Source organism: Callithrix jacchus, chromosome 17 (assembly GCF_049354715.1).
Source record: "Callithrix jacchus isolate 240 chromosome 17, calJac240_pri, whole genome shotgun sequence".
NCBI classification, from domain to species: domain Eukaryota; kingdom Metazoa; phylum Chordata; class Mammalia; order Primates; family Cebidae; genus Callithrix; species Callithrix jacchus.
Window position 1 is genome coordinate 920,802 of NC_133518.1, and position 16,395 is coordinate 937,196.

The following is a 16,395-nucleotide window of genomic DNA, read 5'->3' on the forward strand; positions in this document are numbered from 1 at the left end:
TGAGCAGGGTGCCAAATAGGTAGCTTTTCAGCCCTTGCACCTCCCCTGGCCTCCCACTCTAGAACTGACCAGTACTCAAAGATTTTTCCACCATTATGTTATCTGTTTCCAATATTTATCTCCCACTTATACATGAAAACATGTGATAGTTGGTTTTCCGTTTTTGTATTTGTTCACTTAGGATCATGGCCTCCAGCTACATCCATGTTGCTGCAGAAAATATAATTTTGTTTTTATACTTGTGTAGTCATTCATAGTACATATATGTCAGAAGTTAAAAATTCAATTTACTGATGGTCACCTAGATTGATTCTACGTCAATTTCATTCACTATGTCATTCCAGCTCACTATTCCTATTGTGAATCGTGCTGCAATAAACATGCAAGGCAATGTGAAGTATTGGATGCGAGATTGAAATAATCACTAAGACAAAAGTATGCCAAATTGCAGGGTCTTTATTGCCGGCGACAACGCAGGACTCATGTCTCTCCAACCCGTGGCCCTGAACTCAGGAGGAGCAGGGTATTTAAGCCGAAAAACCACATAGTGGATGCAGTGCAAGCAACCTTACAGATGCTTATTTTGGTAACTACTGATAAGCAAAAGGTTTATTCTTTAGAGCAAGGTAGCAGGTTTGTTTACAGAAGCCAAGGTCAGCAGTTACTGAAAGAAGAATGGGGCAGATTTTTGGAAAAGCAGCTTTGTCTTATAAAATGGCGTTGCTCTGGTTCTAACTCTAGGCCCGCTATAGCACAGATGTTAGGTTTTTTAATTATTTATTTTCCTTTGGGTGGGTACCAAGTAATAGAATTGCTGGGCTTAATATTTAAGCCCTTTAAAAGTCTTCAAACTGCTTTTCACAGTAAATGAACTAATTTACATTCCCACCAGCAGTGTGTAAATGTGCCCTTTTGTCTGTGGCCTTACCAGCATACATTATCTTTTTAAAACTATTATTAAAAATCCATTCTGACTAGTGTGAGATGGCATTTTACTTTAGTTTTGATTTCCATTGGAACAGGACTATGCGTCACTCATGGCAAGGCCTTAGGACAGAGCCCAGGGAGTTTCCATATTTGAGTCTGGGTCCTGGGTCTGTCCTGGTCTTCTTGAGTTTCTGTCTGCAGAGATTCCTATGTGGCTGCTCTCACCACAGCCCAGTGGTGGCTGTGGTTGCTGGTGTAGTGCACCTGCTCTTTTTCCAAAGAGAGGGAGGAGTTTGTTCCATCAAACACCTCCTCCTTGTTCTGAATGAAACTCTGTAAAAAGTGCCTAGAAGCCACGCAAAGAAAAATCAGTGGCCTGACTTGTTTTCAGCATAGTTGATTCTATAGTCCACAACAGCTGGAAGAAAGCACTAAGCAAGTATATGTGAAAGAAAAGAGCAAGTGCTATAATATAAAGCAGAGTGTTGAGAAGAAGACCTGGAAAATTATTTCATGGGGGGACCCAAAGCCTTCACTCAGGTGACTTTTAATCCGTGATCAGAATGACAACAGGGAGACATCCCTGCACAAGAATGTGTCAGGGAGAAGCCACCCGTAGTAAAGAGACTCACAGGCGTGAGTTTGGCAGGAGTTAGAAAGGGACCAGTTAGGCTGCAGACAGCCCAAAGAAGAGATACGCAAATGAATTGAGAATCCTGGGGCCTGGAGGATAAAGCTAGATATTTGCTCCTTTCTGACAACGTTGCCCTAAATCTTAGCACCATTCAACAACATATACTATCTCAAAATTTGTGTGGACCAGAATTTGGAAACAGTTCACTTGGCTACCTCTGCCTTCAGGTCTTTTATGAGATTGGGAATGTGGCCTCAACTGAAGCTGGACTAGGAAAGCATCAGCCTTTACGCTCACTCATGTTAAAATTGGCAGGGTTTAGTGTGGACTGAGAGCCTGACTTTTCTTCTGTCTACTGACCTAAGCACTTCCTCAGGTCTTTGTTATGTGGGTCTGTACATAGAGCATCTGACAGCATTGGAGTTTGCTTCCTCTGTTTGAGGAATACGATAGAGAGATAGAATTAGACAAACAGGCTCACAGAGTGGCAGAGAGAGAAAGATTGAGGGAGCAAATAGAAAAAACCCAGTAGAATAAAAACGACAGATTAAAAACAAATCTTGTCTTAGTGCAATTTGTCACATGTGTAATTCCAGCACATTGAGAGGCTGAGACATGTGGATCACCTAAGGTCAGAGGTTCAAAACCAGCCTTGCCAACATGATGAAACATTTCTTCTTCTGAAAATACAAAATTAGCTGGGAGTGGTGGCACATGCCTGTAATCCCAGCTACTAGGGAGACTGAGGCAGGAGAATTGCTTGAACCTGGGAGGTGGAGGCTGCAGTGAGCCGAGATTATGCCACTGCACTCCAGCCTGGGCAACAAAAGCAAAACTCCATCTCAAAGAAAAAAAAATCTTGAGAGTTACAATAATCCTCTTTCGATATTTGTGTTAAGATTTTCACCCCCAGTGAAATGGTATAAGGGAGTAGAAGTTAGTTAAGTCCTGAGAGTGGGGCCCTCATAATGGCGATTACTGATTTTATACAACAAACCACAGAGGTCTCTTTTCCTCCTTTTGCCAAATGAAGATAAAACCTGACGTGTGCAGTCTGAAATTCAGAAGAGAGTCGTCACCAGAGTTCAACCATGCTGACACCCTGATCTCAAATTTCCAGCCCCTAGAAATGTGAGGAATTAAGTCCTTTGTCTATAAGCTGCCTTGTTTGGGGGTCCTTGGTACAGCAGTTCTGAACAAATACATAAGTGATACCCTATTCTGTATTCCACTGGACAGAAGCTGAATTTATGCCTCTAAACTGTTAAAAAATGACTTAAAAATTGGGTTTTGGGAATGAAGATAAAATAGATTATAATAGAGACAGGTTCTCCCTCTGTCACCCAACTTGAAGCACAGTGGTAGAGTGGTGTAATTGCAGCCTCAAACTGTTGGGCTCAAATAATCCCCCCACCTCAGACTCCTTTGCCACCATGCCTGCCTGAATGATTTTAACTTTTTTTTATAGAGAAGTGGCCTCGTTATGCTGCCCAGACTGGTCTCAAGCTCCTGGGCCCAAGCAATTCCCTCAACTCAGCCTCCCAAAGCACTGGGATTAAAGGATAAGCCTCTGTGGTGGTGAGCTGTGCCTACTTTAAAAGACTGAAAATAGAAAAGTAATAACTCTTTGCCAAATTAAAAAACAAACAAACCCCAAAACCCAATAGTTTCCAGGTCTTAGATAAAGACAATTCTGTGTCATAAAGAATGACAAAAGATTATTTAGCTGTTCAAATGATTTGCATATGTTTAAAAGAAGCAGAGGCAAAAGGTACATATAGAAGTTTTCCAGGCCATGCATTGTGGCTCATACCTGTAATCCCAGCATTTGGGTAGGCCAAGGCAGGAAGATCTCTTGAAGTCAAAGGTTTGAGTGAAGTACAGGCGACATGGTGAGACCCTGTCACTACAAAAACTAAAAATAAAGTTGGCCAGGCACTGTGGCACACGTCTTTAATCTCGGCACTTTGAAAAACTGAAGTGGTAAGATAACAAGGTCAGAAGTTCAAGACCACCCTGGACAACATAGTGAAACCCTGTCTCTACTACTAATACTGCTAATAAATTTGCTGGGTTTGATGGCGTATGCCTGTAATCTCAGCTACTTGGGAGGCTTGGCAGGAGAATTGCTTGAATCTGGTAGGAAGAGGTTGCAGTGAACCGAGATTATGCCACTGTACTGCAGCCTGGGCCACAGAGCAAGACTCTGTCTCAAAAAAACAAAAACAAAACCAAAATAAAGTTATGCTAGCATAGTGGTGAATGCCAATAGTTATAGGTAATTGAGAGTCTGAGGCAGGAGGACTGCTCAGCCAAAGAGTTTAAGGTTACAGTGAGTAATGATTATGCCATTGTACTTCAGGCTAAGCAAAAGAGTGAAACTCTGTCTTACAAAGTTAATAATAAAAGTTTTCTAAATTATATTGTTTAAGAAAGGAGAAAAGAAAAAATCTTTTCTTATTTTCAAGTGGGATACTAGAGCCTCTCATTTGTAATTTGTATTTGCTTCTGCAAAATCTGTCTAGATTCGTGGTCTTGAACTATGGGACATCTGAATTCTAGTAGGTGCTGGATTCAGGCAACTGAGGGGTAGCCTTGGGCACACTGTGTGCATGTGAAAAAAAGGGTTTGTGGGGAACTAAAAGGCAAAAGAGCGGAAAGTGCCATTAAGAACTCACAAGTGGGAGACAGTACAGGGTTGGTGGAATGACTGGTTCATGCTACAGATACTGACCCAGGTGAGACTTTGCTCTGACTTATTTCTGTGTCCATGAAGGAAAATGAGATTACAATCTTCTCAACCCAGAAGCCTGGGTTGATTAAAAAAAACAAAAATAGGTTGCCCCTACATATTTGGTGTCTGAGGTAGAGAAAATGCCAGGAGTCACGTAGGCTCATGTGTGGGTTTTCGGTCAGGAGGTCCTGTTAGGAATGCCTGTTAAGAGGCTAAGCTCCCTAAGCTGTGAGAGCTCTAATCAGCACGTGTAGACTTTTCAGAAGGGAGAAATGAGGCAGGCATTCTGAACCTGAAACTGCATGACATTTTGTTTCATCTCACGAGGTTTGACAGGCTGTTTTGGAACATGTCTGGAAGGTGAACTCTGAAGAAGAGTGTGTACTTTGATGTGACTCAGATGAGGCCTTTTGTGGGAACCAGGAATTCAATGCCCAGTATCAGAGCTGGTGTCTTTAAGCTCAGTAGGTTGCCTCTTTGTATTAAGTCCATTGTTACCAGGGTGTAGGCTGGAGATTCCAAATGGCTTCCAGGATCCTTCTCTGATTCTCTTTGGGAGATGGGGTCTGAAAAAGACAAAGTCAGTATTTTTGGGAAATTCCTGAAAGTCTGGTTGGAAACCTGGGAAGACCTCTTGCCTGATGCCTAAATGCTCAGTTCTGAGCTCTAGCTATATAGATGCTTGGTAGGCATAGAGCTGGGTTTGCATTTATATCAGCACAACGTATGTCAGAGTTGAAGAAGTAGCCAGGACAAAGTGTCTTGGTTGCGGGCTGGGGAACATCTTAAAAGCAAACTAGTCTGCTGACTTTCATCTTGGCAATGAGTGTTGGGTTCTAGCCAAAGGGCTTGAATGCAGCATGAGTCCAATCCATAGATACACCTTGTAATGGAGAAATGTTTGTGTATTTTCAGTTCGATGCAATCAAGGTGAAATTACCATGCTATTGGTTCATTAACTTTTTATTATTTAATATCAAATCTAAGACAAAACGCATTAAATGCTTATAGACATATGTATTTGTTCTTCACCAGGCCCATAGTATCTGCCTAGTTTTAAACTTTCTTCCATTTTGTAGGTTTCAACTTATTTTATTGTGGAATATTAAATCTAATACAGACATTGTCCTTTTACATATAATTTCCTTTTATTTAATATGTTTTTAATTGGCATTTTACCTTAAGTTATGGACTATTTTATCAAATAAATAGCTTCATTTCTATTTCAAAGATAAAATTATTTGGGTTTCTTGTCTTGAAATTTTTATATTACTTAGTAATGAGATAAACATTAATGTTTTCAAGGTATTTTAAATTTTAGATAATTACTCATTATATCCATGTGAAGCTTGTTTTTACTGCATGTGTGGGTTGGACAGTTGTTTTCACTTCTGTTTCATCTTTACTCTGATATCCCTAGAACTCATAACTCTTGTAGTTGAGAAATAATAGGTTATCATTCCAATAAATGGGAAAAATTCAATAATACCACACTACAAATGAGTTTCAAAGCAGGACATGCCTTCAAAGCATAAACAACATGAGCCTACATATGTACAACAATACTAACGTGTAAGTTACAGTTTGGATGAAAAATAAAAGCACAGAAAATTTGTTAAATAAATTAAAATGGACATCAGGTCTCAAGAATTTCTGAGCAGACAAAATAAGTTAGGTCTCATAAGTTATCTCAGCCTTGCTGGATTTGCAAATATAAGCAAAACTTAAATTATTTCTCATAGATGCCTATTTAAAAAACATAAATGAAGCCAAACCAATCAGGAGTAGCCAGCAACCTTATATAAATAGAAACTGTCCAATAAGAAAATAAAAAAAAAGAAAAAACCAACCATACAAGAAAGAATAAAAAATGTTGTACTACCACTAATCAAATGATTTGTTTCTACATTTTTCCTCTGAATACTTGCTTCTTACACTGTAAATGAAACACTTTCAGCTGATGTTCTGCAGTTTATCAATTTCTCTTACTCCAATAAACAGTTTACAATTTCATTGTGTCTCAAATTACTTTTTAGAAGGATAAATAAACTATCTCGGAATAAACATTACAAAAATGTGTACAGAATATGAGAAAAACCATAGAAAGTTTTAAAATACATGAATGTAGACACAAGCAAATGGAAAATTTGTATCGCATTCTTAGGCAGAAAAACTCAATCTTATCAATGTAAATTGTCCTCAGAGGAAGTTATAAATTCAATTTAGTTTCAATACAAATACCAGATACCATTAGATATTGGAAGTAGGCGTGTTACTACTAAATGTTATACAAATGAAAACACAAATAAAAATAACCAAGAAAACTAAAAAAAAAAAAAAAAAGAAGACTGGCCAACCCTGTGAGAAATCTTGATTGATTAAAAGAACTCATAGAAGATGGCGCTGTGAGAAAAACCCAGGATTGGAGCCCGCATTGAATTCGCAAACGGTGAGTCAGTGCTGCATTTCCAGACTGATCTTTGTTGCCCACAGAACTGGGGAAACTCCCAAGTATAAAAAGACACGGGACGCCAGGCAGTAGGTCTGTCTGGCGAAGCCGGCAGCCGGGGCGGCGGCGGCCGGCCCTACCCAGCAATCCCCACAGGGCGCGCTTGTCCGGGTGCCTTGTTGAACCGGCAACCTGAGACTTGAGAGGGCTGGACTTGAGACTGAACGAGACTTGCACAGTAGCCCAGCCCAGGGGATTGCAGGGACAGATCGTTTGGGATACCCAGTGGGACGAACAAAACCGCGATTTCAAACTATCCCGGGCAGACGGTCCGAGACGCTCTGTGGGGGAGGGGCGCCCACCACTACGGAGGCAACCTGCCCCAACTGATATACACGCCCACTGCTGAGGAAGCCAGCCGTTGCCGAGGCAACCCGCCCCAACTGAGATACACGCCCACTGCTGACGCAGCCAGCCGTTGCCGAGGCAACCCGTCCCTACTGAGATACACGCCCACTGCTGACGCAGCCTGCCGTTGCTGAGGCAACACGCTACAACGAAGAGACTCCGCCGCAGGGCGTGGCGGAGACCACAGCAGAGCCGGCAGGAACAGCGCGAATCACACAACAGCAGGGCGGAGCCTCGGCAGCCAAACAGTGGCTAGTCTGCCTTTGAGCTGGGCAGGACACCTGACCGGACATCCAAAAATAAAGCCCAAACCCGTCAACACAGAGCATTTGAGAAAAAAAAAAGGGTTTTTCTAATGAGCTCTGTTGCAGCAGAATCAAACATAGCAGCCTAACAGACCTGAATGAACAACAGAGTGCACAGCTCAGCAATTAAACCCCTATAAAGTACAAACTGTCTCCTCAAGCAGCTCCCTGACCCCTCTATATCCAAAAGACTGTCATTAGGCAGGCATCATCCTGGGACAAAGAGAGCAGAAAAAGAAACTGGTAGCATCCCTCGCTGTGCCACGGCTACTAGAGGTGCACCCCAGACAAGCAGGGTCTGGAGCGGACCTCAACAGTCGTACAGCGAAGGGGCTAGACTGGTAGAAGGAAAATCAAGCAACAGAAATACTTCATCATCAACATTCTGGGTGTCCACTCAGAGACCCAAACGAAAAGTCAGCAACTACGCAGACGACCAGCGGACAAATCCACAAAGATGGGAAGAAACCAGCGCAAAAAGGAGGAAAACACCCGAAACCAGAACACATCGCCTCCTAGAAAGGACCAAGACTCCTCACCAGCAAGGGAACAAAGCTGGACGGAGAATGACTGTGACGAAATGACGGAATTAGACTTCAGAAGATGGATAATGAGAAACTTTTGTGAGCTAAAAGATCATGTATTAAATCAATGCAAAGAAACTAAGAACCTTGAAAAAAGATTTGAAAAAAGATTCGAGGAAATGATAACAAGAATGGATACCTTAGAGAGGAATATGAATGAATTAAAGGAGCTGAAAAACACAATACGAGAACTTCGCGAAGCAAACGCAAGTTTCAATAGCCGAATTGACCAAGCAGAAGAAAGAATATCTGAAGTCGAAGACCAACTCAATGAAATAAAACGAGAAACCAAGATCAGAGAAAAAAGCGCAAAAAGGAATGAACAAAGTCTCCAAGAAATGTGGGACTATGTGAAAAGACCTAACCTACGTTTGATAGGTGTACCAGAAGGGGACGAAGAGAATGAATCCCAGCTGGAAAATACTCTTCAGGACATCATCCAGGAAAATTTCCCCCACCTAGCAAGACAAGCCAACACTCAATTGCAGGAAATACAGAGAACACCACAAAGATATTCCGCAAGAAGAGCAACCCCAAGGCACATAATCGTCAGATTCAACAGGGTTGAAATAAACGAGAGAATACTAAGGGCAGCCAGAGAGAAAGGTCGGGTCACCCACAAAGGGAAGCCCATCAGACTCACAGCAGATCTCTCGGCAGAAACACTACAAGCCAGAAGAGAGTGGGGGCCAATATTCAACATTCTTAAAGAAAAGAACTTTCAACCCAGAATTTCATATCCAGCCAAACTGAGCTTCAGAAGTGAAGGAAGAATAAAATCCTTTGCGAACAAGCAAGTACTCAGAGATTTTGTCACCACCAGGCCTGCTTTACAAGAGCTCCTAAAAGAGGCACTACACATAGAAAGAATCAATCAGTACCAGCCATTACAAAATCACACTGAATGCTAAAGAGCTTCAACATAATGAAGAATCTACAACAACTAACAGGCAAAACAGCCACTTAGAATCAAAATGGTAGTATCAAATTCACACATAACAATATTAACCCTAAATGTAAATGGACTAAATGCACCAATGAAAAGACACAGACTGGCAAATTGGATAAAAATCCAAAACCCATCAGTGTGCTGTATCCAGGAAACCCATCTCACATGCAAGGATACACAAAGGCTCAAAATAAAGGGATGGAGGAAGATTTACCAAGCTAATGGAAAGCAAAAAAAAAGCAGGAGTTGCAATTCTCATCTCTGATAAAATAGACTTTAAAGCAACAAAGATCAAAAGAGACAAAGAAGGCCATTACATAATGGTAAAAGGATCGATACAACAAGAAGAGCTAACGATCCTAAACATATATGGACCCAACACAGGAGCACCCAGATACATAAGGCAAGTTCTTAATGACTTACAGAAGGACTTAGACTCCCACACAATAATAGTGGGAGACTTTAACACTCCACTGTCAATACTAGACAGATCAACCAGACAGAAAATCAACAAGGATACCCAGGGATTGAACTCAGACCTGGAGCAAGCAAACCTGGTGGACATTTACAGAACTCTCCACCCCAAATCCACAGAATACACATTCTTCTCAGCACCACATCACACCTACTCTAAAATTGACCACATAATTGGAAGTAAAGCACTGCTCAACAAATGCAAAACAACTGAAATCATAACAAACAGCCTCTCAGACCATAGTGCAATCAAGTTAGAACTCAGAATTCAGAAACCGACCCAGAAACGCACAGCTTCATGGAAACTGAACAACTGGCTCTTGAATGTTGACTGGGTAAACAACGAAATGAAGGCAGAAATAAAGAAGTTCTTCGAAACCAATGAGAATGAAGACACAATGTGCCAGAACCTCTGGGACACATTTAAAGCAGTCTCTAGAGGAAAGTATATAGCAATAAGTGCCCATATGAGGAGAATGGAGAGATCCAAAATTGACACCCTATCATCAAAATTGAAAGAGCTAGAGGAGCAAGATCAAAAAAACTCAAAACCCAGCAGAAGACATGAAATTACTAAGATCAGAGCTGAGCTGAAGGAGATTGAGACACGAAAAACCCTTCAAAAAATCAATAAATCCAAGAGCTGGTTTTTTGAAAAGATCAACAAAATAGACAGACCACTAGCCAGATTGATTAAAAATAAAAGAGAGAACAACCAAATAGATGCAATAAAAAATGATAAAGGGGAAATCACCACAGATTCCACAGAAATTCAAACCATCATCAGAGAATATTACAAACAACTCTATGCACATAAACTAGTAAACCTGGAAGAAATGGATGAATTCCTGGACTCCTGTGTCCTCCCAAGCCTAAACCAGGAGGAAGCTGAAACTATGAATAGACCAATAACAAGGTCTGAAGTTGAGGCAGCAATTAAGAGCCCACCTCACAAAAAAAGCCCAGGTCCAGATGGGTTCACAGCTGAATTCTACCAGACACACAAGGAGGAGCTGGTACCATTCCTTCTAAAACTATTTCAAACAATCCAAAAAGAGGGAATCCTTCCCAAATCATTTTATGAGACCAACATCATCCTGATACCAAAACCCGGCAGAGACCCAACGAGAAAAGAAAACTTCAGGCCAATATCCATGATGAACATAGATGCAAAAATCTTCAATAAAATATTGGCAAGCCGATTGCAACAGCAAATCAAAAAACTTATTCATCATGATCAAGTAGGATTCATCCCAGGGATGCAAGGCTGGTTCAACATACGCAAGTCTATCAACGTAATTCACCACATAAACAGAACCAAAAACAAAAACCACATGATTATCTCAATTGACGCAGAGAAGGCATTTGACAAAATTCAACAGCCCTTTATGCTAAAAACCCTCAATAAACTCGGTATCGATGGAACGTATCTCAAAGTAATAAAAGCTATTTATGACAAACCAACAGCCAATATCATACTGAATGGGCAAAAACTGGAAGCATTCCCTTTGAAATCTGGTACTAGACAAGGATGCCCTCTCTCACCACTCCTATTCAATATAGTACTGGAAGTTCTAGCCAGAGCAATCAGGCAAGAAAAAGAAATAAAGGGTATTCAAATAGGAAAGGTGGAAGCCAAATTGTCTCTATTTGCAGACGACATGATAGTATACCTAGAAGACCCCATAGCCTCAGCCCAAAAACTCCTGAAACTGATAAACAACTTCAGCAAAGTCTCAGGATATAAAATCAATGTGCAAAAATCACAAGCATTCATCTACACCAATAACAGACTTAAAGAAAGCCAAATCAAGAGCGAACTGCCGTTCGCAATTGCTACAAAAAGAATAAAATACCTTGGAATACAACTCACAAGGAACGTAAGGGACCTCTTCAAGGAGAACTACAAACCACTGCTCAACGAAATCAGAGAGGACACAAACAGATGGAGAAACATTCCATGTTCATGGTTAGGAAGAATTAATATCGTGAAAATGGCTATACTGCCCAAAGTAATTTACAGAATCAACGCTATCCCCATCAAGCTACCATTGACCTTCTTCACAGAACTGGAAAAAACCACCATGAACTTCATATGGAACCAAAAGAGAGCCCGCATAGCCAAGTCAATTCTAAGCAAAAAGAACACAGCGGGGGGCATCACACTACCGGATTTCAAACTATACTACAAGGCTACAGTAATCAAAACAGCATGGTACTGGTACCAAAACAGAGATATAGACCAATGGAACAAAACAGAGGCACCGGAGGCAACACAACATACATACAACTATACAATCTTTGATAAACCTGACAAAAACAAGCAATGGGGCAAGGATTCCCTGTTTAACAAATGGTGTTGGGAAAACTGGCTAGCCATGTGCAGAAAGCAGAAACTGGACCCCTTCCTGACACCTTACACTAAAATTAACTCCAGATGGATTAAAGACTTAAACATAAGACCTGGCACCATAAAAACCCTAGAAGGAAATCTAGGCAAAACTATCCAGGACATAGGAGTAGGCAAGGACTTCATGAACAAAACACCAAGAGCATTGGCAACAAAAGCCAAAATAGACAAATGGGACCTAATGAAACTCCACAGCTTCTGCACGGCAAAAGAAACAGTCACTAGAGTGGATCGGCAACCAACAGAATGGGAAAAAATTTTCGCAGTCTACCCATCTGACAAAGGGCTGATATCCAGAATTTACAAACAACTCAAGCAGATTTACAGGAAAAAAACAAACAAGCCCATTCAAAAGTGGGCAAAGGATATGAACAGATACTTTACGAAAGAAGACATATATGAGGCCAACAATCATATGAAAAAATGCTCATCGTCACTGGTCATCTGAGAGATGCAAATCAAAACCACATTGAGATACCATCTCACGCCAGTTAGAATGGCGATCATTAAAAAATCTGGAGACAACAGATGCTGGAGAGGATGTGGAGAAAAAGGAACACTTTTACACTGTTGGTGGGAGTGTAAATTAGTTCAACCATTGTGGAAGACAGTGTGGCGATTCCTCAAGGCCTTAGAAATAGAAATTCCATTTGACCCAGCAATCCCATTACTGGGTATATATCCAAAAGACTATAAATCGTTCTACTATAAGGACACATGTACACGAATGTTCATTGCAGCACTGTTTACAATAGCAAAGACCTGGAATCAACCCAAATGCCCATTGATAATAGACTGGATTGGAAAAATGTGGCACATATACACCATGGAATATTATGCAGCAATCAGAAATGATGAGTTCGTGTCGTTTGTAGGGACATGGATGAATCTGGAAAACATCATCCTCAGCAAACTGACACAAGAACAGAAAATGAAACACCGCATATTCTCACTCATAGGTGGGTGATGAAAAATGAGAACACATGGACACAGAAAGGGGAGTACTAAACACTGGGGTCTATTGGGGGGAAAAGGGGAGGGCCAGTGGGAGGGGGAGGTGGGGAGGGATAGCCTGGGGAGAAATGCCAAATGTGGGTGAAGGGGAGAAGAAAAGCAAAGCACACTGCCATGTGTGTACCTACGCAACTGTCTTGCATGCTCTGCTCATTTACCCCCAAACCTATAATCCAATAAAAAATTAAAAAAAAAAAAAAAAAGAACTCATAGATAATTGGAACTAAAAATTCAGAAAGAGACCAAAGGGCCTATGAAAGTGTCATAGTGCATCCAGGCTGCTACAACAAAATATCTTAGACAGAGTGAAAATGAACAACAGAAATATATTTTTCACAGTTCTGGAGGCTGAACGTGCAAGATCAAAGCAGCAGCAAATTTGGTGTTTGGTGAGAGCCCTGTTCCCCATAGATGGTAACTTCTTGCACAAGGGACAAAGGCGTCCCCTTTAACCTCCTTTGAAAAGGCGTTTATTCCATTCATGAAGATGAAGCACTCTTGGCTTAATCACTCTCTCAAAGGCCAGATGCCTGATACTCTCCACATATGAATTTGAAAGGGGACCTAAACATTCAGGCCAGAGCAACAATTTAGTAAGCAATAGAAGCAACGTGGAGAGTGGCATCAGTAATACTTCAGGTGTAAAAATGTGATGCTCTTAACACAAAAATGATTTATTATTCATGGCATATAACAAAATAAAAGTCCAATGAAATTATATTTTTCATAAATATAAATATGTACGGCAAAAAATTAATTGTTGATAAGGTTAATTCTACAGGTGGTATCAGGATTTCCTAGGTTTCTGGGGATGGGCAAGGCTCCAGAGTTTTCTTCTGTGATGTTTTCCTGGAAGTTGCCAATGCTCTTATTCAATTTGAAAGCAGATTAAAATGTTTGTTTCTATTTCAACATTTACTAAATTTAAAATTATAAGACCAATTTATGCATAATTCTGAAACAATTATTCATCAGTGGTGCTGTGCTGAGGAAGACACAGACTCTCACACGCAAACACGGGTGCTTTTCAGTCAAATAGATTTTTCCCCATGCCAGAGTCACATAGCTTACACTTGATGAGAGGCCTACACAGGCAAGCATTGCTCTGCAGCCCTACCACAGACTTTAACCCTGAAAATCTGACCCAGAGAGTAATGGATAAACACCCACCCTAGTGTTCTGACCTACAGGAATCATTTCTTAAGAATCCCTTACAGGGATCTGGAATCTTTTCTGAATTCATCAGCCACACACAGCTAGACTTGAAAATTTGGAAGAAAGGTTTTATTCTCACTGGGACTCCTGCCCTGTCCTGCCAGCTTCTCTAGAAGTACACTTTTCTAATCACTCCTGAGAAATTCTAAGGAGTTATCTCTTTGTGTCAACATTATTGATCTCATAAAGTGGGATGAGAAATAGTTTAGAATCCAGCTATGCTGGGGCCTGTGTCCAGGATTCCTTACCTGACATGTTTCTGATTTACCTAAATATTGATAAATACAGATTTATCTTTAAAAGGTAGAAAAACTGAAGAAGAAATCACTCCTTTCAAATGCATATGTAGACTTCTCCAGGATGGGTTGTATATTAGATCTAAAATTGAATCAATAACAGAAGAAAAACTAGAAAATTTGCAAACTTGTATAAATTTAACAACATACTCTTAAACAACCAGTTCATAAAGAAAGACCTAATTGTTTCTAGATTGGGTCAAACTTAGTTTGACAGGAGTTCTGTGGCAAGCTCTTAGCTGACTTTAAAATCAGTGTAACCAGTAATAGTGTCAAGATGGCTATGAGTCCAAAAGCCAAAAGAATAGCTCTAGGTGGAGGCTAATCCTTTACTGAAGGCTCTAAATGTCAAAATCTAGATTTGATGGGCCTCAGGATGAATTGTACAATGCAAATCTCCCCAAATATTTTTACTAAACCTTAACTGGAAAGTAAGACTCCAGATTGTTCAACCCTGACAAAAAAATAAATTTCTGATCTTTTCACCTGGGATCTATGTGTGTGTGCTGGAGCCGCCTTTACCAACAGGCATGAAGTTACAACTCCCCTAGTGCCTCTACTTTGTACTTGTGCAGACTTTCAAATACAGAGGTAAGAGCTTAGGGTTTCCTGGTCTTTTGTGAAGCATGACCCTGAGCATCCCCATTTTCTTCTATTATTAGGACTATAAGTAGGGTCCTAATTCCCAGCAGCTTATTCTCCTAGAGCTTTTCAGTACGATTATTTTCAGGCCCAGTTGATACCTTTGTTCCTGGGGCACTGTGTAGTTCATTTCAAAGTAAATGCTTTTACAAACCTCTCAACCTATTAATTTAAGTTTTCTCTGCTTTTTAAATGAAGTAATTCTGCTGTTAGCTGTCCTTATAACTTGAGAGTTATAAAAAAAGAAAGTATAAATACTTCATACAAATATTTAAAATACAAATAACATAAAAAGAGACTGGGGATGACTATATTAATAGCAGACAAAATACACTAAAAATTACAAGAGAAAATAAGACATTATATAGTCATAAAATGTTCACTTGGCCAGAAGATAGTAATATTTTAAACAATTACATACCTAATAACAAAACATTAAGATATAGAAAGGGTAAGTTCATAGAATTGAAGGCACAAATAGACAGTTCTAAAATAATAGCTGAAGATGTTAATACTTCACTCAGAGTAGTGAATAGAATAATGAGACAGATGATAAATTAGAAAACAGAGAGCCTGACTAACATAACAAACCAAACTGATCTCACAGATATATACAAGATGCTCCCTCCAACAAAAGGGTACACACTCTTCTCAAATGCATATGTGGCATTCTTCAGGATGGGTTGTATATTAGATCTCAAATTAAATCAATAATAGAAAAAAACTAGAATATTTGCAAACTTGTATAAATTTAACAACAAACTCTTAACCAATAAGTAAAAGAAGAAATCACAAGGGAAGTAGAAAAATACAGAGGAAGAAAATGAAAACACAACATATCAAAAGTTATGGGAAGCAGCAAAAACAGTGCTAGGATAAGAAGTCTGCAGCTACAAAACCTTTAAAAAGTACAAAGACATTAAATCAATAATAACTCTGTCACCTATCAATTCAGAAAATTAATACCAAATTAGATTCAAAGAAAAAGTAAAATAATAAAACTTTTAGCAGAGATAAATGAAATAGAGATTATACAAACAACAGAATACCAAGAAACCAAAAGCTAGTTCTCAGTTCTTCAAAAAAGAATTAACAATTGGCAAATCTTCAGTTACACTAAAATAAATCAGAGTATTTACATAACAAAAAGAGAAATAAATATGAGACATTAATATAATCTCTAAAGGGTTAGAATGCTTTAAAAAGTGTACTATAAAGTATGAGAGGACAATAAATTGAAAAATCGAGATTAAATGGGCAGATTTCCATGTATACAAGACTTGATTACAAAGAATTACAAAATCTGAATATACCTACAACTATTAAGGAAATGGAATCAGTCATTAAAAAGTTG